Here is a 21,894-nt window from a genome sequence, read left to right as displayed (position 1 = left end):
GAAATTAAAAGACGCTTACTCCTTGGACAATATACAGTCTTGACATACTCCTTTTCCTGTTTGGAACCAGTCTGTTGTTCCATGTCCAGTTCTAACTGTTGCTTCCTGACCTGCATACAGGTTTCTCAAGAGGCAGGTCAGGTGGTCTGGTATGCCCATCTCTTGAAGACTTTTCCACAGTTTATTGTGATCCACACAGTCAAAGGCTTTGGCATAGTCAATGAAGCAGAAATAGATGTTTTTCTGGTACTCTGTTGCTTTTTCGATGATCCATCGGATGTTGGCAATTTGATCTCTGGTTCCTCTGCCTTTTCTAAAACCAGCTCGAACATCTGGAAGTTCACGGTTCACATATTGCTGGCTTGGAGAATTTTAACCATAACTTTACTAGCGTGTGAGATGAGTGCAATTGTGCGGTAGTTTGAGCATTCTTTGGCATTGCCTTTCTTTGAGATTGGAATGAAAACTGACCTTTTCCAGTCCTGTGGCCACTGCTGAGTTTTCCATATTTGCTGGCATATTGAGTGCGGCACTTTCACAGTGTCATCTTTTAGAATTTGAAATAGCTCAACTGGAACTCCATCACCTCCACTAGCTTTGTTCATGGTGATGCTTCCTAAGGCCCACTTGACTTCACATTCCAGGATGTCTGGCTCTAGGTGAGTGATCACACCATTGTGATTGTCTGGGTTGTGAAGAACTTTTTTTTGTACAATTCTTGCCACCTCTTCTTAATATCTTCTGCTTCTATTAGGTCCCTACCATTTCTGTCCTTTATTGAGCCCATCTTTGCATGAAATGTTCCCTTGGTATCTCTAATTTGCTTGAAAAGATCTCTAGTCTTTCCCATTCTATTGTTTTCCTCTATTTATTTGCATTGTTCGCTGAGGAAGGCTTTCTTATCTCTCCTTGCTATTCTTTGGAACTCTGCATTCAAATGGGTATATCTTTCCTTTTCTCCTTTGCTTTTTGCTTCCCGTCTTTTCACAGCTATTTGTAAGGCCTCCTCAGACAGCCATTTTGCTTTTTTGCATTTTTTTTTTTCTTGGGGATGGTGTTGATTCCTGTCTCCTGTACAATGTCACGAACCTCCATCCATAGTTCATCAGGTATTCTGTCTATCAGATCTAGTCCTTTAAATCTATTTCTCACTTCCACTGTATAATCATAAGGGATTTGATTTAGGTCATACCTGAATGGTCTAGTGGTTTTCTCCACTTTCTTCCATTTCAGTCTGAATTTGGCAATAAGGAGTTCATGATCTGATCCACAGTCAGCTCCCGGTCTTGTTTTTGCTGACTGTATAGAGCTTCTCCATCTTTGGCTGCAAAGGATATAATCAATCTGATTTCGGTGTCGACCATCTGGTGATGTCCATGTGTAGAGTCTTCTCTTGTGTTGTTGGAAGAGGGTGTTTGCTATGACCAGTGTGTTCTCTTGGCAGAACTCTATTAGCCTTTGCCCTGCTTCATTCTGTACTCCAAGGCCAAATTTGCCTGTTACTCCAGGTGTTTCTTGACTTCCTACTTTTGCATTCCAGTCCCCTGTAATGAAAAGGACATCTTTTTTGGGTGTTAGTTCTAGAAGGTCTTGTAGGTCTTCATAGAACTGTTCAACTTCAGCTTCTTTGGCGTTACTGGTCAGGGCATAGACTTGAATTACTGTGATATTGAATGATTTGCCTTGGAAATGAACAGAGATCATTCTGTCATTTTTGAGATTGCAGCCAAGTACTGCATTTCGGGCTCTTTTGTTGACTATGATGGCTACTCCATTTCTTCTAAGGGATTCCTGCCCACAGTAGTATATATAATGGTCATCTGAGTTAAATTCACCCATTCCAGTCCATCTTAGTTCACTGATTCCTAGAATGTCGATGTTCACTCTTGTCATCTCCTGTTTGACCACTTCCAATTTGCCCTGATTCATGGACCTAACATTCCAGGTTCCTATGCAATATTGCTCTTTACAGCATCGAGTCTTGCTTCTATCACCAGTCCCATTCACAACTGGGAAAAGGAGTACGTCAAGGCTGTATATTATCACCCTACTTGTTTAACTTACATGCAGAGTACATCATGAGAAACTCTGGGCTGGAGGAAGCACAAGCTGGAATCAAGATTGCCGGGAGAAATATCAATAACCTCAGATATGCAGATGATACCACCCTTATGGCAGAAAGTGAAGAAGAACTAAAGAGCCTCTTGATGAAAGTAAAAGAGGAGAGTGAAAAAGTTGGCTTGAAGCTCAACATTCAGAAAACTAAGATCATGGCATCCGGTCCCATCACTTCATGGAAGATAGATGGGGAAACAGTGGAAATAGTGGCTGACTTTATTTTTCTGGGCTCCAAAATCACTGCAGATGGTGACTGCAGCCATGAAATTAAAAGACGCTTACTCCTTGGCAGGAAGGTTATGACCAACCTAGATAGCATATTAAAAAGCAGAGACATTACTTTGCCAACAAAAGTCTGTCTAGTCAGGGTATGGTTTTTCCAGTGGTCTTGTATGGATGTGCGAGTTGGACTATAAAGAAAGCTGAGTGCTGAAGAATTGATGCTTTTGAACTGTGGTGTTGGAGAAGACTCTTGAGAGTCCCTTGGACTGCAGGGAAATCCAACTAGCCCATCCTAAGGAGATCAGTCGTGGGTGTTCATTGGAGGGACTGATGTTGAAGCTGAAACTCCAATACTTTGTCCACCTGATGCGAAGAGCTGACTCATTGGAAAAGACCCTGATGATGGGAATGATTGGGGGCAGGAGGAGAAGGGGACGACAGAGGATGAGATGGCTGGATGGCATCATTGACTCGATGGACATGGGTTTGGGTGGACTCTGGGAGTTGGTGATGGACAGAGAGGCCTGGCATGCTGCGGTTCATGGGGTCAGAAAGAGTCAGACACGACTGAGGGACTGAACTGAACTGATTGCATTGATGTGCCATAATTCATTTAACCATTCCACTGGTGTTGGACAAATGCTGTTTCCATTTTTTCACCAATAGAAATAGCACATCGTTATCATCTTTGTACACAAAATGTTGTCTTAGGACAGGTTTGGAGAGAGGACTCCTGAGTTGGAAGGAGGAAGACAGATGTTTCTTTAACCTCAAAAATGAAATGTGTGGATTCCAGTTTCAGAGGCTCACTGCCTTACCTGCCCAGATCATGGACCTTCCCCAACACCCATATCAGCCCTGGGGAAAGATGGCTAGTGTGGCTCTCATCAGAGTTGTTAGAGCTTTGGTTACTAGTGTCATTAAGGGAGGTAATCCTCTCCTATCTGCACAGCATGCAAATATCCAGGAAATTGGTGGAGGTGGACGGGAGGCTGGTGATCTCTGAAACTGCAGAGCATGGGCTTAGCTACTGCTGTGACCACTCGCGGGGATAGAGGGAGTGCCATAGGGAGCACTAGTTGGACGAACTGGGCTGAACCTAGTCCCATTTGATGAAATTCCTCAGGGCCTGTGATGTACATCTCAACCCTCCAGCCCCTTTCCCATCACGGAGCCTGAGGGAGGGAGGGCAGCCTGGAATGACACAAAGAAACCTGCATCTTGAACCAGGAGACCTGGGTGCAAGTCCTCACTCTGCCCTGAACTATCTGTGTGTCCAGGCCCAAGTCACTTGACCTCTCTGGGCCCCTGTTCATTCATCTTTCACACTCGGGTTGCTATGAGAGGGTGCAGGAACACCCTGAACAAAGGGCCAAGTATATAGGAATGACTTAAGATTTCCACTGTAATAAAGGTGGTTGGCAGTTGCCCAGGTGAGCCCACGTGAGGGTGGGGGGCTGAGGTCCCCTGTCTCCCACGAGCAGCCTTGGCAAGGCCTTGGGTACCCATCACTCCATGCCCGCAGCAGTCCTGGCAGTGAAGCGAAGCCTTCCCTCTGCAGCCAGCAGTCGAGTCGCAGTGGGCGGCTGCCTCCTGGGAAAAGCAGACATGCAGGGCCCCAGGCACTGGGCAGGGAGACACTAGTCTTGGTTGCTTGCTCTTTCACTCAGCAGCTGCTTGTTTAGCGCCACGTCCAGCGCTGACTGCTAGGGATACACGGGTAAACGGTACAGCAAAAACTCCACCAGCTCTGCCACGATGTACACTGGGAACCCTTCCTTGGGGCCTCTCTGGGGTCATCTAGGTGCTCTCAGAATAAGGGACAATTAGAGGGGATCAACAGTCCTTCTCTGGCTTATGGTTCTGGGCCCCTGGAGCCTAGCAAGTTCAGATCGACTTCACTACTTCCTATCTGAGTGACCCCGGGCAAAGCATTTCTCTCTGAGCCTGAGATTTCTGTGAAGTGGAGCTTATGAAAACATTACCCCAGCCCAGCCCAGAGCTTCCCGACAGAACTGTCTTAATAGGTGGTAGTCACGCTTATCATTGCCACAAATTGATCTGATGATATAGAGGCTTATGGGAACACCCCCGGAGGAGGAGGGTTTCAGGGCATTTGAGGAGCCTGGAGGAGGTTCTAGTTTGGGTTGGACCCACAAGCTACTTGGAAGCCAGACTGTTCTAGAAGGTAGGAGATGAACTGGCTTGAATTAAGCTGCTTGTCACACCACTGCTGCTTTTGCTGGATTCACATGGGCTTATGGGTGGCATCATTCCTGGGCTCTGGCAGCCTCTGTCGTCAGTCACCTCACTGGAAGCTGAGCCCCGCAGGGCATGGTCAGCTGTCAGCCGTCCCCACCCTGCCCTGCCCAGCTGGGTGGATGTCTGGGGTCCCTGAGCTGCATCATGGTGTGTATCAATCCGGCGTGGGCTCTGACAGCCTCCTCCCCAGGCCTGCAGGACCAGGAGAGCTGCATACAGGGAGGAGTGATGGGTTCGCACTGGTGCCTGGCTCTGCAGGATCTACAGGGGCTGCAGTGAGGATATCAGACGCAGAGCCTGGGCTCCGCATGGGGCGGTTCACCTACCTGAATTTCCCCTCCCTGCCACCTGTGTGTCCTTCCCTGAATCTGGTCTCACTTGGAGAGTCAGAGCTCTGGATGAGGCACCACTCAGCTAGCTTTTGTGTCCTGAGCAATTGAGTGTTCAAGTGGCTTTCAATTCACTGCAGTCCTGCTCTGCAGGTCCTGCCAGAAAATGCCCTCAAGACCCTAGTGCTAGCTGCCAGCAGGGAGGACACAGCCTGTTCCTCACGGACACAACCAGCATGCAGCGGCGATGCTGTCATCACTGTGAAGTCACAGAGGTGAGCCTGCTGCTTGAAGAACATATTCAAGGAGGGGAGTGTAGAGGAACCTGCCATAAAGCCGCTGCTGGGGATGCTATAAAGTACAGTGGCTTGCTCAGTACTCAGAGGCCCAGCCTTCTTACCTGTAAAAGGGGCTGCTGCTAGAACCTGGGGCAACATTAAAGTCAGCTGAAGAGCACGGACTCTGAGGCCAGAAGGCTTGGGCTTGCATGCTACCCTGCCACTTGCCAGCTGTGTGACCTTTGGCAAGTTTCTTAACCTTTCTGGGCCTCAGTTTCCAGCTATGAAGTGGAGATAGTCATGTCGACTCACAGGATTGTTTTGAGAACTGAAGGAGTGAATACATGAGAAGTGCTTGTATCCACGCCTGGCACACGAAGCGTCCTTCAGTTCAGCTGCTGTGAGGATGATGTAAGGCCCTTAGGACAGTGTGCGCTTCTCCCACTTTGACTGGGCTGTGACCAAGTGTCTTGGACTCAGCGACCCACACGAGGACTCCAGGGCTTTCCCAGCCCTGATCCCTCCTGTCCTGTTCCCCGCAGCCCGCAAGTGCCCATGCCCGATCACCAGTGGGCAGGCCACTGGTAGGCCGTGTACCTCTCACCCTTTCATTTAAGCAGCTTACAGTGGAATTTTTAACAGGGAAGAGTCAAGGGAAGGTTAGGGTTCAAGGCTGTGGAATAAATTGGCCTCCTGCCAGCAGAAGGGTTTCCAAGAGAGTAATGAGACCTCGCATTCAGTGCCAGCTGCCAGCCCTGAAGCACTTAGTGAGCATTAATCCTCCCAAGAAGTCAGAGCAATCGTAAAACCTTCCTTCTCCCTCGGCGGTGGGGGAAATCGGTACTGGATACAGAGTCTTGGGAGGTCCCCACCAGAGAGGCCCTTTGATGACAAGTCCAACTCCTTCATCTTAGACTTGGGGAAACCAAGCCCAGAGAGGGGAAGGCACTCGCCCAGGGTAACACAGCATGCTAATTGTAGGTCTGGAATTTGAACTCTGGAGGCCAAAGTCCCAGCCCTGTGCTCTTTGTACCACCCACTCTGAGATTAGCCAGATTGTCAAAGCAAGGCCTGTGGTCCTGGGCAGATCACCACCAGGAGCTGGACTTTCTCAGAACTCTAGCAAGAGTAGATTGTCTTTCAGGGTTTAGGGGCCAAGAGCCCACCTGCTTCCTCTACATATATCACACCTGGCACCATAGCTGCTTTCTCTCGTGTCCTCCTCACAGCTCTGCTAAGGTATGAATTACCCACTTATCCCCACTTCACAGATGAGGAAACTGAGGCCTGAAAAGTCTAAGGACTTGCTTAGTCATACAGTAATCAAGCAGAGACTTGATCACAGCTCTGTCAGGTTCCAAAGCCCAGTCCACAAACCACCAACACTGCCCTGTCTCCCAGTGACCACATAGCATCTGTAGAGACAGGAGCGGAGCCAGGGGATGGTCTCCGGGTGGGTGGTATTGCTTCTTCTACTCCACTGCCCTCAGGGAAGCCCAGAAAGACCTGTATTTCAGGTCAGTGTCTGCAGCCACCCATCTGAAGGCATCACGACTTATTAGACATCAACTGACTAAACAGGGCCTGGGAAAAAGATTAAGATTTCCCACTTTTCTCCTATCATAAGCAAATATTTTATCTCTGCCCAACAACCTAAAAACACCTACTTGCAAAACATGCCATTGGCTGTCAGCATGATGGATTTGAGAGCCAGGCCAGCCTGAGTTTGAATCCCAGCTCTGCCCCTTACTAACCATGTGACCTTGGGCCAGGTTCTTAAACTCTCTGCACCTCAGTTTCTCCATCTGTACCATGAGGATAATACCTACTTCACCCAGCAGTGGCGAGGATTAGGTAAATTTGCTGTGTGGAAAATCTGCCCATATGCACTCATTAACTGTAAGCTACTGCCGTTATTATTGTTTCTATTGTAAAATAATTGTGAGAATAATTACATCCCAAGGAAAACAACAGTGCCTGGCACACAGTAGGCTCTCGATAAATATTGTCGAATGAATGAGTTGCCCCCTGCAGTCTCTGCCTGCCCTGTTTTCCCTGAAGCCCTTCTTCCTGGTTCTGCTGTGCTCGCATCCTCTGCAGCTGCCTTGACCTCCCCATCACAAAGTGCATTAGGAGTCAGCAGGCCGACCCTGAAAGGGCAGCATTCCTGCTTGGTCAGCGGCTCTGATCTCGGGCATCTTCTCTTTGGAGGACAGAGGTGCTTGTGTGGCCAGAAGCTCTGAGCCAGCCCCGGGTGACCGTGAGAGCCCCGGATTGGATTTTGCCTCCACCTGGTGAATCCCTGATAGAACTGCCCAACCAGATCCCCATTTCAAGGGATGATATATGGCCTTGGGTGAGTCAAGAGGCAAAATGAACACAGCAAGATTTTCGGATCACAGGCCGAGAATGTTTGGCCTTGGCAGAGAGGAGGAAAAAAAAATCATCTTTGCCTTGTAAATGGAGCAAATATGATGTTGAAGAGCAAATCAATCCAGGCCCCAAGATGTCATTTTTACAATTGCACTGTGGCGTGTGACTTAGCAGTGCCTTCCACAAAAGGTTCACAGTCTCACACACACACACACACGTGCGCACACACACATTGCAGCGTGGCTGCCAGGGGAGCTGCACACTTTGCAGACCGTTTGGGGAAATCACTCGTTTCTCCGTTTTCCACGGATCTCCACGTTGTTTCCATGGATCTCTGAGTCTGTCTCTGGGTGGCAGCAGTTTTGACTTTGGAGATGTGCCCAGGTTCAAATCTCTGGTTCACATTTACCTGCTGATTTAAACTGGACAAGAGACAGAGTTCTCTGAACCTCAGTTTACTCACCTGTAAAAGGGAGCATCAGGGCTTGGTCCTCCCAGTTACAGAGCCTGCACTTAGTAACTCCTCATGAAACAGTAGATTTTTCTTCCCCGAGGGCAGATCCACCCTTCCCAGTGCTTTTCCTGTCTCCTGTCTTATCAAGTACCGGGGCACTTGGACTTATCTGGCTGAAAATGCCGTATCCGCTCTTACAAGTTTTGTTTTTCAGAGGTTTGGGTTTTATTTTGTTTTGTTTTTTTCTGAAAAACAAAACAAAACACCAAGTGTCCATAGTTCTTGGAAAATTGATGTCAGGCCATACCACTCCCTGACTTTGGCCTGCCATGTGCACATTCCTGACCCAAGCTTGGAGTTTGTTTTAAGAAAGAGCTGTCATCAGCCTCAGCGGAGGTGATGATGTTGCAATTCCTTAAGTAGACTGGCTCAGGCTTCAGGGCAGCGAACAGACCTTCCCGGCAATCACGTGTCTGAGAAGCCCAGGCTGCTCCATCCGGAGGCCAGAGGCTGTCAAAGCTCGGAGGAAATGGATTAGAAGCAGTGGTCACTGGCAAATGGCCTTTAGCGCAAGGAGGGAAATAGGATGAAAGTATGTACCCGACACGTGTGAAGGACAGATAGGACTGGCAACTGCTGGTCGGGTTCTGCCGCCCATGGTGGCCTCCCTGTGGCCTTGAATGACAGATCCACAGTTCCCTGGCCACCTTCTAAAGACCAGAATGTCCCCCTGGGTGGTCAGCAAAGCAGCAGGCTCACCTCTAAATCAGCCTGCTGGACTTTCAGGCTCTCAAGCAGCTGACCGTTCAGGGCGCGCTGCTCTGCACCCTCCTCCCCGCAAAGATTTTGTTTTTCTCCTCAAGCAGTTTCTAATTAAGATGCATCTTGGCTGTTTGCTTTTTCTTTTCATTTAAAAGGCTTCCCACCAGCATAGAGCATAATTTATTTCTTTAGAAAATATAGCAGCAGGTTGTTGTAAAAAGCAAACTCAAGGCTCAGAGCTTTGGGTCCCCGTTCCAGCCCTGGCGCCAGCAGCCGAGTGAGCCAGCGACCTCCTCTGGGCCCTGTCTCTGCTTTAGGACAAAGAGGTTTGCACCCTGGGCTCTCGATGTCCTCTCTGTGACTCTTGGTTGGTTACTAGGCTGATTCCTTTTTTGTTTTTTTTTTTTTGCCTCGGAGAAGCTATTTGGGATATACCAATTCTCTTAAAATCTGAAATTTTAGTGGCAGGTCTTGCTCCTGTTGGGGAGGAGTGAGTCAGGGTGTCTATTCCCAGAGTAAGTTACTGGCGATGCATAAGATGATTCATATTGAAACTGACATTCCCTCCTGGGGGTGACGTATTCCTGCCCAATTTCCAAAGACCTTCCCTTCCTTGGAAAGAAGGCAGAGCCCACAGCAGACAGACAGCCTTCTTTTCTTCGCACCACATTGACGGCAAGCACTTGCCAAATTTCCCAGCAAGCTCAGTGACAAATAGGTATGTGAATTCACAGAATCTCAGACTGTCCGTGCCAGCTGGAGTCTCTGAGACCATCTGGTCCAGTGTCTAAAGGTGGGAGAAGAGGCGCAGGGGACAGGGGCTCTCAGGAAGGCCTGACAGCCAGGACTTGAACCCTGGTCCTGTGACTTGAGCCATTACCTTTTTAATTAAATACTTTTCAAAAATTGAGATGTAACTTGTAACTTAGAATAAAACGCCCAGATCTTCAGTGTGCAGTCCAGTGAGTTTTACATGTAGATACACCCCTGTAACCACCCCCACAGATCAAGACAGAGAGCATTTCTGTTATCCCTAGGATGTTCCCCCAGATACTTCCTGCTCAGCAGTCCCCAAGGGCCACCACTGTTATGACTTCTATCACCTTAGATTTGTTCTGTCTGCTTTAAAAGTTCCTATCATGGGCTTCCCTGCTGATCCAGGGAAAGTGGAGTCCAGGCTCCACGCTGCCAGTGCAGGCAGGGCAGGTTCCATCCCTGGTCAGGGAACTAAGATCCCGCTTGCCTCCAGGTGCAGCCAAAAAAAAAATTAAGTTCATATCACACTGTATGCACTTTTATCGTTTACTTTTTTTCACTCATCACTGGTATCACGAAAGGTTCATTCTTTTTCAAGTTTACCCATTCTACTGTTCCTGGACATTTTTGTTCCCAGTATTTGGTAATTATGAGAAAGCTGCTACAAATACTTTTTGTTTATTTGTTTGTTTAAAGTTTAGTGATTGATTATATTTGCAACTATCACCACAGTTAGTTGTAAAACATTTTCACTGTCCCATGAGGAAACTCTGCACCCTTTAGCTGTCACTCACCATTTCTCCCCGACCCTCCCTCCCCAACAGCCCTAAGCCACCACTAATCTGCTTTCTATCCCTTTATAGATTAGTCTGTTCTTTTGTTGTTGTTTAATATTTGTTTATTCATTTGGCTGCACCAGGTCTTAGTTGCGGCCTTCAGGATCTTTAGTTGCAGCATGTGAACTGTTGGTTGTGGTGTGTGGGATCTAGTTGCCTGACCAGGTATTGAACCTGGGCCCCCTGAATTTAAACCATGGAGTCTTAGCCACTGGGCCACCAGGGAAGTCCCCAGACTTGTCTATTCTGAACAATTCCTATAGAAGGAACCATACAAAACTGGCCTTTTGTGGTAGCTTCTTTCACTAAGCATAATGTTTCAAAGTTCATCCACACGGTAGCAGATGTCAGTACTTTATCCCTTTTTTTGGCAAGTAATATTCCATTGTATGGGCATGCCACATTTTTTTTTTTATCCATTTAGCTGTCAGTGGATGTTTGGATTGTGTCTACTTTCTTTGGCTGTTATGAGTGATGCTGCTATGAACATTCAAGTATAAGTTTTTGTGTATGAAATGTTGGTTTTTATTTCTCTTGGTATCTGCCCAGGAATGGAATTGCTGAGTCATATGGTAACTGTATGTGCAAATTTTTGAGGAACTGCTACTGTTTTCCAGAGTGGCTGCACCATGTACATTCCTATGAAGAGTATTTGAAGTTAATGAACACTTTGATATGTGCTTTTGGTGGAAACAAGCAGTCATCTATGTTGAGATCTACCCAGGGTTGGAATTGCTGGGTCCTTCTGTGTTCACATGTTGAGCTTTAGTTGAATGCTGCCAGCTTTCTAGTGAGGATAAGCCAGCAGTCCACCAGCTGCGTGTGAGGTTCTGGTTCTACAATCCTCGCTGGTGCTTGCTGTCCTCAGTGTGCTCAGCATTAGTCTCCTGCTGAATGCTGCCTCTCTCCGAGTCAAGATCCCACCACACCCCATGTGCAAAGCCTCAGCTTCCTGGGCCTGTGCCCCCCAGGGCAGGGCCGCCTTGTGCTGCTGGCTCAGCCCTGGTCTGGAGCCGGCCCCTGCCCCTCTTGCCTGGACTTACCGGTGGATCGGGGTTCTCAGGCCAGCTTACCTCAAGTGCTTCCTTGCAGCACAAGGAACGGTCAGCAGAGTCTTCCTTCACTCCTCTCTCCCCAGACTCTCCCCAGCACCATGGGTGGCCTCTCTACATCCCAGCCCACTTGGCTATGGTATGAACTGAAATTTCTCTAGTTCAGTTACTGGGCTAGGAAAGGGGTCTTAATAGAGACAATGCTGACTTTAGAGTCAGGAGACTTGAGCTGTCCAAACCCTGGTTCTTCCACTAACTCCCTGGGTAACTGGAACATTTCCTTTCTGAACTCAGTTTTCTCTTCTATGGAATGGGGATGATGACACCTTCCTGGATCACAGGAGACCATTTCTTTATCATTCCGTACCTACTGTGTGCCACTCGACCCTGCTCTAGACACAGGGCAAGTACCAGGGAGCAAGTCGGATGCCCACATGGATGTCCCAGGCTCGTGGAGAGATGTATGCATGAACTTGTAGTTTCAGTTAAGGCAATATGAGTGCTGTGAGGTATAAGCTCATACCAAGGGCTCCTTAACTCATCCTTGGAGGTATGGGCTTCAAAAAGATTTCCTGAGTTGGGAGGGGAGGTGGCCTCTACTGAGGCCTGAAACATGAAAGAAGCGTAAGAGCAGGATCATGGGCACAAAAACACATGTGCAAAGACCTCAAAAGGGAGACTGAGCAAGACTACGGCCCCTTGGGGTCTAAAAACTGTTCTTTGTGGATTGAGAGGGTGAGGACATGGTGAGAGACCCTCTGCGGGAAGCTGGCATATTAAAGGAGTCCCATGAATGCTTCCCAGTGTTTTCTCCCCACCCCAGACCCCAAGAGCCAGGAGACCTGGCTTCTAATGGCTTCGCAGCCACCAATCTGCTGTGTGACCCAGGCCAAGCTCATTCCCTCTCTGGGCTCATCTCCCCACCATAGAGCCTGGGCCTCTGGCGTGTGGGCTCTCTTGTCACTTCTAGGTCCTGAAAGAGTAGGGTGATTGGGGTGTGTTTCACCCTGGCTGACCGGCTACAGAGCGAGAGGTGCTGCGCAGGCCGTGGCGGCCACTCCCCTGGAGGGTGGGGGCCGGACTTCACATCCCCCCGTCTCCCCACAGGGGCCTCTGAGGCCGGCGGAACCGTTCCCTGCTCTGCAGAGGGGGCATAAATGGTCAGTATGAGAACCACGCAGGGATCAATAGGAATTGTTGAAAAATTCTGAAAAGAGCCTGGAGGAGGACAAAAGGATCCGGAAGTGTGTTGTCAGCGCAATTTGAAGCTAATACTCAAGTTTGTTTTTCTTTTCATCAAGTCTGAAAGGCGGTTTGAAATCTACTGCTCTTGTTTTGTTGTTGTTGTTTTAATGACTGGATAAAGCACAATTGTGTTTTCTCCCCCAGTAACTTTGAATTCTGGGAATAGACCATGTGGGATAATTGCTGTTGTCTAATCCCACCGATGACAGGGAGGAAGGGAGCCATCATGCCTGAGGCCCTCTGCCTGCTTCCTACGACTAGCAGCCAGGGCTCCACTCCCCAAACAACCCATTCCCAAAATAGCAGCTGCCCAGAAATGCGTCTGGATGTTGTTTTGCAACAAGCAACTGAGAACGCAGGGGGACGTGGAGAGTTTTCATTTAGTTCTGCAGCTTTGCATTGAGTACCTACTATGTGCCAGGCTCTGAGCCAGGTCTGGAGCAGGGAAGAGGGTGCAAAGAACAAGACCTGATGAGCTCATTGGAGAAAAGACAAATGATGTCTGCCTGTGCAGCCGGACAGAACATGCGTGCCTGAGGGACGCAGCTGCGAGAGAGGACATCAGTTTTGACCGAGAGCTGCTGAGCAAGTTCTTGAGACTATGTGAAAAGTTTTCATCAAGTTCCCCACGTTTCATTGCTGGGGAGTCACAGAGAGAGTGGCACTTAGGAGGAGTCTTACAGGAGGAGGCAGCACCTACCCCAGAGTTGCTCAGGGTTTTGACAGACACCCGTGAAATCCCTGTTACAGGCTGGGGAGCAGCTCAGACCAAGGTCAAGGGGTCCTGCTGGGTAAGATGTTGGCACTCAGACACAAGGGTGGTTGGTGAGAGTGGGGATGGGGGACTGCAGGCTTGAAGGGAAGAGATCTCGTCTGAGCATCCCATATCCAGCCAGGCATTCCCTGCACAGGGCCAGACTTCTCGCTGACATGCACTGCCTGGGGCTCACAAAAGTATTTTCATTTTAATTTCTTTTCAAATCAGAAGAAAATGTGAATATAAAATAATGAATCCAGCTTCTTTATACCAATGCAACCATAAAAGATTATTTTGAGTTGTTTATTTACTCATTTTTACCAAGGTTGGACCTGTGAAAGTCGGGTTGGGAAAGCCTGCACCTGCTCGCACTCCATGGGAAGAATCGCCTTCCTTCTCACTGTTGTCAGGAATGCTGGCAGTACACCTGCCAACAGCCCAGGGTTTCTTGTCTCTGTTAGAGCTGGGCTGGCAGGCGTCACTGCAGATGCCCACTTGCCAGCACAGGCACCTTCTCATGAGTTTTGTTTTTTCCTGACGGTGCCTCTTTGAGGTGTGGGTGTAACGAGGAAGCCAAGGCTCTGAAAAGAACTACCCAACCCAGGCCTGCAAAGAGGCAGAGTGGCTGTTGCAACCCACGTTTGTCTGCCTCCAAAGCGCTGCCTCCTACCCGGTCCTCTTTCTTCTGCCTCAGGGACTGTGAGCCCCCTGTGGGCCAGGAGTCCCTGCGTCACCTGCACTGTATGACACCAGCATGTCATCAGGCCCAGATGGTGCTTTGGGGTGTCCAGAGGACTAGTGAAGGGCAAAGAAGAGCCTGTGTGTGTTTATTGAATAAAAGGAAATTGCCGCGGGGATTCTGTTGACACAGCTTGGCCTTGGTCCATGGTGTCCCTCTGCCTTGCCTTGGGCTGAAAAAGTGAAGCCAAAGTAGTTACTTGTTTTCCCCAAGCCTAGGAGGACAAAATTTCAAACACCTCAGACAAAGCTATTGCGTGACATTCACCACTGTCTGAAATGATGTCACAGGGGCTCCGCCTCTTCCGTTCTTGCCCTAATCCACAGCCAGGGGCCTTCTTTCCACTGGGGTTGTGGCTTCATCTGTTGTTGTCGTTCAGTTGCTCAGTCGTGTCCAACTCTTTGTGACCCCATGGACTGCAGCACACCAGGCTTCCCTGTCCTTCACCATCTCCCGGAGCTTGCCTCAAACTCATGTCCATTGAGTTGGTGATGCCATCCAACCATCTCTTCCTCTATTGTCCCCTTCTCCTCCTGCCTTCAATCTTTCCCAGCATCAGGATCTTTTCTAATGAGTCAACTCTTCATCTGAAGGGACTTGAATTCCGGGGACACGAACCACACTCAGACCCAGATGGAAGTGTGAAAGCAGGTCCCTCGGCAAGCAAGACCCTCTCTCTGGGCTCCCCCGGCTCCCAGGATCAGCACTGGGGCTCTGTCTTCCTCCTCCAGGGTGCAAAGCTGGGCAGCTCCACAGAGACCAGACCCTAGAGCATCCCAGAGTCTGCAGTTCTGCACACCAGGGAGGAAGCAAAATCCAAGGAAGGCTCCTGGTGATTGAAAGCAGTTATACCAATGGGTTAAGAGCACAGGTTTGTCACCAGGTTGCCTGGTCACCATTGTCACCATTTTCTGGCTGTGTGACCTTGGGTGATTAAATGAACCTCTCTGCCACAGTTTTCCCCCCTGGAAAAAACAAGAATAATAATGTGTGCCTCATAGAGTGGCATAGAGTGGCATAGATTGGCGGTTGTGAGCATTCAATTGGTTAATACACGTGAAGGGGTTAGAGCCGCATTGATAAATAGTAGCTGCTGTTATCATCATCAATTTTTACCATTAATATTGTCAGAGCTGCCTGGGGAAGCAGGAGGGTTAGGTCCCCTCCCTGTTCTGCCTGTGTGACCTTGGACAACACACTTTCTCCCCTCTCTCTGGCAGTCTTAATGTCTATGAAATGAGCAGTGTGGACCAATTTGTAGCTCTTACCAGGGAAAAGCATCAGAATTACCCATAAGCTTTTGCAAATGTAGACTTTTGTGGTCTATCCCCAGAAATTCTGGTTCAGTGGGTCTGGATCTGGCCCAGGAACCTGTGTTAAAAGTAGAATCTCCCCACTGGTAGTTCTGATACACAGGCTGGGTTAGGAACCACAGGACCCTCCTAGGCCTAAAGGATGTGGTTCCTGAAGTGATCAGTCTCTTTCTCGCAGACCCGTCAGCCCAGGTGGTGCCTTTGGCCAGGGTGAGCCCCCTGCCCCACTATGGGTGCTGAGTCTGCCACCTGGGTGAGATGAGGTGTGAAATCCACACTTTATTGGATGTAGCAGGCCAGTCTCCAGTTCAGCAGGAAGGCTGCGGTGCTCTGGAGAGCAGCCACGTGGGGTGAGTGGTCCTGCCCATCTAGGGGTTCATTCAGCAGATGCTCAGTGAGCACGGCCTGTGCAAATGGCAGGCAGAGCGATCGTGAAAAGGCAGTGCCTTCCAGCCACATGGTACTTGGGAACTAACCCTACCCCCAGGTGCAGAGTATTTACGGTAACTGTGAGCTCTTTCTGAAGTGTGGTTGAGAAGGGGATGGGAGTGTGAATGTCTGTCAGCCCCACCTTCCTGTGGGGCCAGGGAGAGGATTTTGGATGCTTTTGATAAGAGAAACCTCAAAGGAGCTGTATTATCACAAATGGTCCATCTCCTTGGGCACTGGCGGGGCCCCACCTTCCCCCTGTTAGTGCCCATCCCACTGCCCAGCCCCCTGCAGACCCCTGCCTGGCGCACTGACCTGGCTCCTTACACCTTCAGCACATCTCCATTCCTGTCTCTGATCGTAGGAACCAGTCAGGAACCTAGGAAACCTTGGCCCCTGTCTCTCCCAAGGTTGAGTTGTGGGACAGCCTCTCTCTCCATCTACTCCCTTTCTCTTCCTTGCTGCCTCCAACCTCCGATGTTCCCTTTGTGAGGGAACACAAATTGGATTTGTGTTTTTCTCTTGGAAGAACGTGCTCTGTAGTATAATCGGCTTCCTAAAGGTAGGCACAGCTTCTGGCTGACCCTACATCCAGTGCCAGCCCGGGGCCACAGCTCAGATGCTGGAAATGGGCAGGTGAGTAAACCAGTGCCTCCTGTCCTGCGACCCACTCTTGGGCAGTCTGGCTGTGCCGCCCCTGGTGTGGAGAGAAGAGGCAGGCAGGCTTGCTAAAGCCCTGGGCACAGGCTTGCAAAATCTTTGCAGTGGTTATTATAGCTTACACATTTAACCACTTCAACTGGGCATATGACTTGAGATGCTGGGTAAGCATCTTGTCAACTTCAACACAGCTGACAAAGTTACGACACGAAGAATATTTAGACTTTGCAGTTTTCCCCGACCTCCAGCTGATCCTGTGAAAACGTCTCCTCCTTCCAGAGAGCTGATTTGTGCCCCAGATTCCCCCATCTCAGCGGGAAGGGTCTCTTTGCGAGGTAAAGTAAAAATTTGTTGTCATTGTGATACTCTGATTTTTTGTTCCCTGTGAGAAAGACACCTTCTGTGTCTGGTTTATTGCTGACTTTTAAGGTTGGTGTCCTGGGGAATGGAGCGACAGGGAAGGACGCATCAGGATGGCCCGAGACACTCTCAATTTTTAAGCTGCTCTTCTCAGACACTAAACCTTGAAATGTGGGATTTTCTCTTTTAAGGTTGCCATTCTTCATGCCTTTTCTCAGTTGGAGAGTGATGAAGTTTGAACAAATCCTTTTATCTGTGTTGGAATTACCTGGGTGTGAAAATCCTTTTCTACTCTTAAAGTTACTCCATCTCTTTTTTCCTTTAAAAAAAAAAAAAAGGTAAATGTAGTATATGCCCATTGTAGAGAAATTAGAAATTCTAAATAAGAACCAGAAAGAAAGGCTCCTGAAGTTCCGTCACTCAGAGGTGACCCACGGTTTCATGTGTCTCTCCAGATATGTCTTCTTTCATGAAAAATGCATACATATGAATATGTACTTCTACATAAATGGAATATACTGTCTTGTAATCTGCCTTTCCACACTTAACTGTTTTTCTGATCACCTTTTCAAGCTGTTAAACACTAGCAACTATATTGTCATGTTTAATGGCACTGTAGTCATCTGTTGTATGAACATGTGCATATATGTGTGTGGTTGGATGCTCAGTCATGTCCTACTCTTTGCAACCCCATGGACTGTAGGCCTTCAGAATTCTCTGTCTATGGGATTTTTCAAGTAAGGATACTGGAGTGGGTTGCCATTTCCTCCTCCAAGGGTCTTCCTGACTTAGGGATCGAACGCACCTCTCCTCTGTCTTCTGCATTGCAGGTGGCTTCTTTACCCGCTGAGCCATCTGGGAGGTAACATGTATACACGCACACACACATATACAATCTGTATATTCACACACGTTTGTATATATATATATGTATATACATATTTTTTACATTTTTTTCTTATCTTTCTACTGGACTTTTAGGTTATTTCTGATTTTTTTTGGCTACTCTTTCTAATTCAGTTCACTAATCTTGGCATACTTGTCCTAATATTTTCTTAAGATAAGTTTTTAGAACAGGACTAGCTAACATGTGCAAGCATTTACCACATGGCACTCTCCTGACTGCTTTAAATATATTATTTGTTGAATCTTACAAATAATTCTATACAGAAATATCTACATTTTACAGATGAGGACACTGAAGTCCAGAGAGGGTGTGTGCTTTGGCCAGGATCACACAGCCAGCAAATTGCAGAGCCAGGATGGGAACCCAAACTCTCTGATCCTCTAAGCTTTGATGGGAAGGGCTAGGTCTGTATAGCCTTCCGTTGCATGGTTTAAGGGTACCTGTCCCCTGCTTCGTCTCCGCCAGCTTCTTACTCTGTGACTGCCTCACCTGAGGCCTGGTCTCTCAGAGTCACGTCACCACCACCATCGCATAATAGGGACGGGAAAGGAAGAATCGGTGGGTGTTGGGGGTGCCATTCCGCTATGATGTCGATGTGGTTCTCAGTCCCTGGGATGTGCCTTCTTGGGGACATTCCAGAGAGAGGAAGAGTTGACTGGAGGCCCACTTTCAGGGAGCCGTAAGGTCTCTGACAGCTCAGCAGGGTTGGGCTACAGGCTGGGCTGCGGTATGGCTAGGCTGAGTGTACACTGTGCTCAGAGGCTCTGTAACTCCTTCTAGAACACTTCCTTGTGGGAGCCCGGCTCTGGCTGGGGGAATCCTTGCAGGCCACTCTGGGGGAGTTGGGCTGTAGAGATTTTCTTGGTGATAATGCTTGGACTGTAGAGATTTGCTTGGTGATAATGCTGCTAGAGGGCTTCCCTTGTGGCTCAGCTGGTAAAGAATTTACCCACAATGCGGGAGACCTGGGTTCAACCCCTGGATTGAGAAGATCCCCTGGAGAAGGGAAAGGCTACCCACTCCAGGATTCTGGCCTGGAGAATTCCATGGAATATAGAGTCCATGGACTCTCAAAGAGTCAGACACGACTGAGCAACTTTCACTTTCACTTTCAATGCTGCTGGACTGGGCTAATCTAAGGCTGATGCCTAGAAGCTCTAGCTTGTTTTGCAGGAACTCACCAGCGAGCACTAGGACAGGCTTGTGGCCCCAGGGTGAGCCCGGGGCCCTCTTCCATGTCCCTCACTAGACCGGGCTCATCCTCAGGAAATCTGCCCTTGGGGAATAATCAGAGGTCCAGTTGCCTCCGAACTTGAAACTCTGCCTTGGAGCTGGGGCTCGGGGTGTGGCTGGTCCTGATACATTAGCAGAGCAAGGCAAAGCCTCTCTCAGGAGCAGAGGCTCAAAGATTCCCACCTGGGCCACCTTGCAGGGAAAGTGTGTCTTGGCCCGGCAGAAGAGGCTGATGAGACTTGCGGAAGAGGCTTGCCCTTCACTGGGCCCAGCTAGCTCTTCCTGATTTATCCATAGATTGAGCTTGATGATCTGACTCATATTCATTCAACTAATCAGGCGAGTTATTTCTGCAATTTAGGTCTTCGAATAAGTGCCTTTGGCTGCTGAATATGTGATCAGCCACAGATTTCTCATTCTTTAAAACCCAGGGAGCGGAAATGCCAATGTCGAAAGCCATCCCACCAGCAGAGATTACCAGAGCGCTAAAATCAGGCCGTTCAAAGCCCTGGCCTCTTGACCTCCCATCACGCGGCCACTTGGCCTGTTAATGCTCCATGCAGAGTCCAGGTAGGGGGTCTTTATCCATAAAACCTGGAAGGATGGCAATCAATAGATAATCTGCTCACATTCTTTTCACTTAACCAGAGAATTGGTTTGCCTTTGCAGTAACTTGATCTGGGGGAGAAAATGCATTTGAGGGCTTCAAAAAGGAGTGGGCCAACTGGGAAAAGCTACTGCAAGCTTTGAGGTTGGGAAGGTTCGCATGTGTTCTCCCTGCCCGGAACTTTGCTATAACCTTGAACAACAAACTTCACCTCTTCTTCCTTATCATTAGCCTCACAGTCATCACCAGCCGCCAGGCCCCTGGTACAGGGAAGCAGTCATCATCGGACAGGACTTATTCATTCATTCGTTCGTTTGTTTACTCCACGAGCCATCGTGGTGGATCTCCTACAGAGTTCCAAATATTGGATTAGACGCTGGAGATTTCAGAGAGCCCTGGGTCCTGGCCTGCCGTGGCTCGTATCTCATGGGGAAGACAGCTGCATACTGTTAAGATGCAGATGTTAGGAAACAAGTGCTGGAGTGGAAAGGAAAAGGCCTTCAGCCCCTGCCCCCAGGGGCAGGCACTCAGCTTTCCTTTCCTGTCTGCGGGTGATTGCAATGGACCACATCAGAAATCTCAGATCAACTATTAAAGAGAAGCTGTTTCTGTTCATTTCTCTGTGAAGCGTTGTGTGTGTGCTCAGTCACTAAGTTGTGTCCGACTTTTTATGACCCCCATGGTAGCCCACCAGGCTCCTCTGTCCCTGGGATTTTTCAGGCAAGAATACTGGAGCGGGTTGCTGTCTCCTCCTCCACAGGATCTTCCCAACCCGGGGATCGAACCCATATCTCCTGCTCAGCAGGCAGATTCTTTACCACTGTGAAGCCTTAGATGTTGCAGATGGGTGGGCCAGAGCTTGATTGATGGAAAAGGTGTCCAGGTGTTGAAGACAGCTACGCAGCAGACCTCAGATTCTTCCTGTTTCCCAGGGCCAGGAACACAGATTTGCCCCAGAGCACAGAAGAGATGAGGGTCTACAGCCAAAATAAGTATTCTGGGGCAGAATCCTAACAGCATGGCCTGAGATAACAAGACATACTGGAGCTGAAACTCTCAACAGCCTTTCATCCTTCCAGGCTGATGGTCTTATTTTATATGACCTCAAAACTTACATGTTTTTTTTTTTTTTAAATACCTACTAGAATAGCTTAAGTGACTCATTTCTTTCCAGGTGGTTCCTTTGAGAGGCCAGCTCATATTCCCAATACTGCCCAGCCTCAAGCAGTTCTAACCTCCCACCTGAGAGGTGCTTTTAGGAGTCAATGCCTGAACCGTGCATCGTCACGTCCTGCTAATTTGTCACTCACCAGACTGGGAGCCCAATAAACTCTGTTTCCAGAAAGTAGGCCTCTGCCTGCCACTGCACAGATTCAAAACCTGGGTTTGAATTTTGTTTTGCCGTTTGTTACTGTCATTACATTGGGCAAATCAGTCAGCTTTCCTGAATTTGTTTCCTCATCTGTAAAATGGGCACAATATCACATCACCTGGTTGTGGTGATAACACACAAAAACACCCAACGTAGTAAAAACAGGAGAGCTATAATACTATGCCCCTCTCTCCACACCTCTCTGCTCCTCACCTGACCTTATTTATGAGATATATAATAGAAGGAACACTAGATTGAGTCAGGAAGCCTGTGTGATCCTTGGCCAGGAATTTACTTCTTAGACCTCAGTGTACTCATCTGTAAAATGGGGAGTACTGTGCTGTGCTTAGTCACTCAGTCGTGTCTGACCCTTTGTAACCCCATGGACTGTAGCCCACCAGGCTCCTCTGTCCATGAGGATTCTCCAGGCAAGAATACTAGAGTGGGTTACCATCCCCTCCTCCAGGGGATCTTCCCAACCCAGGGATCAAATCCAGGTCTCCCACATTGCAGGCAGATTCTTTACCAGCTGAGCCACCAGGGAAGCCCAAGAACCCTGGAGTGGGTAGGATGCCTTCTCCAGGGCATCTTCTCTATTCAGGAATTGAATCAGGGTCTCCTGCATCACAGGCAGATTCTTTATCAGCTGAGCTACCAGGGAAGCCCATAAAATGGGGAGACTATTTCCTAACCCTGACCATCCTCAAAGGGTTAGGGTTATGCAGTTAGTGCCTTCTCCCTCATTGAGCTCAATTCCACTTATGTTTTAAGTCAAGGATGCCCAACCCCCCGGGGCTGCAGACTGATACTGGTCTGTGCCCTGTTAGGAA

The 21,894-nt window shown here is 48.7% G+C and overlaps 1 protein-coding gene across 11 annotated transcripts in view; it reads left to right on the top strand.

Annotated features, from left to right (window-relative positions):
* The window catches only part of MAN1C1 (mannosidase alpha class 1C member 1), a 155,278-nt gene that overhangs the window by 60,742 nt on the left and 72,642 nt on the right, over nucleotides 1-21,894 (top strand). For 2 of the 11 annotated variants that reach the window (XM_081586646.1, XM_081586645.1), the window contains exon 3: nucleotides 5,085-5,206. The exons of the other annotated variants lie outside the window; for them this stretch is intronic. The gene's annotated coding sequence lies outside the window, so the exon portion shown is untranslated. The remainder of the gene's footprint in view (nucleotides 1-5,084; nucleotides 5,207-21,894) is intronic. 11 annotated transcript variants of the gene reach the window in all.

This window comes from Giraffa tippelskirchi, chromosome 3 (genome assembly GCF_054371585.1).
Source record: "Giraffa tippelskirchi isolate mGirTip1 chromosome 3, T2T-mGirTip1v1.2.pri, whole genome shotgun sequence".
NCBI lineage: Eukaryota > Metazoa > Chordata > Mammalia > Artiodactyla > Giraffidae > Giraffa > Giraffa tippelskirchi.
Note: the sequence above shows the minus strand (reverse complement) of the source record. Positions and strands in the feature narration are given on the sequence as shown.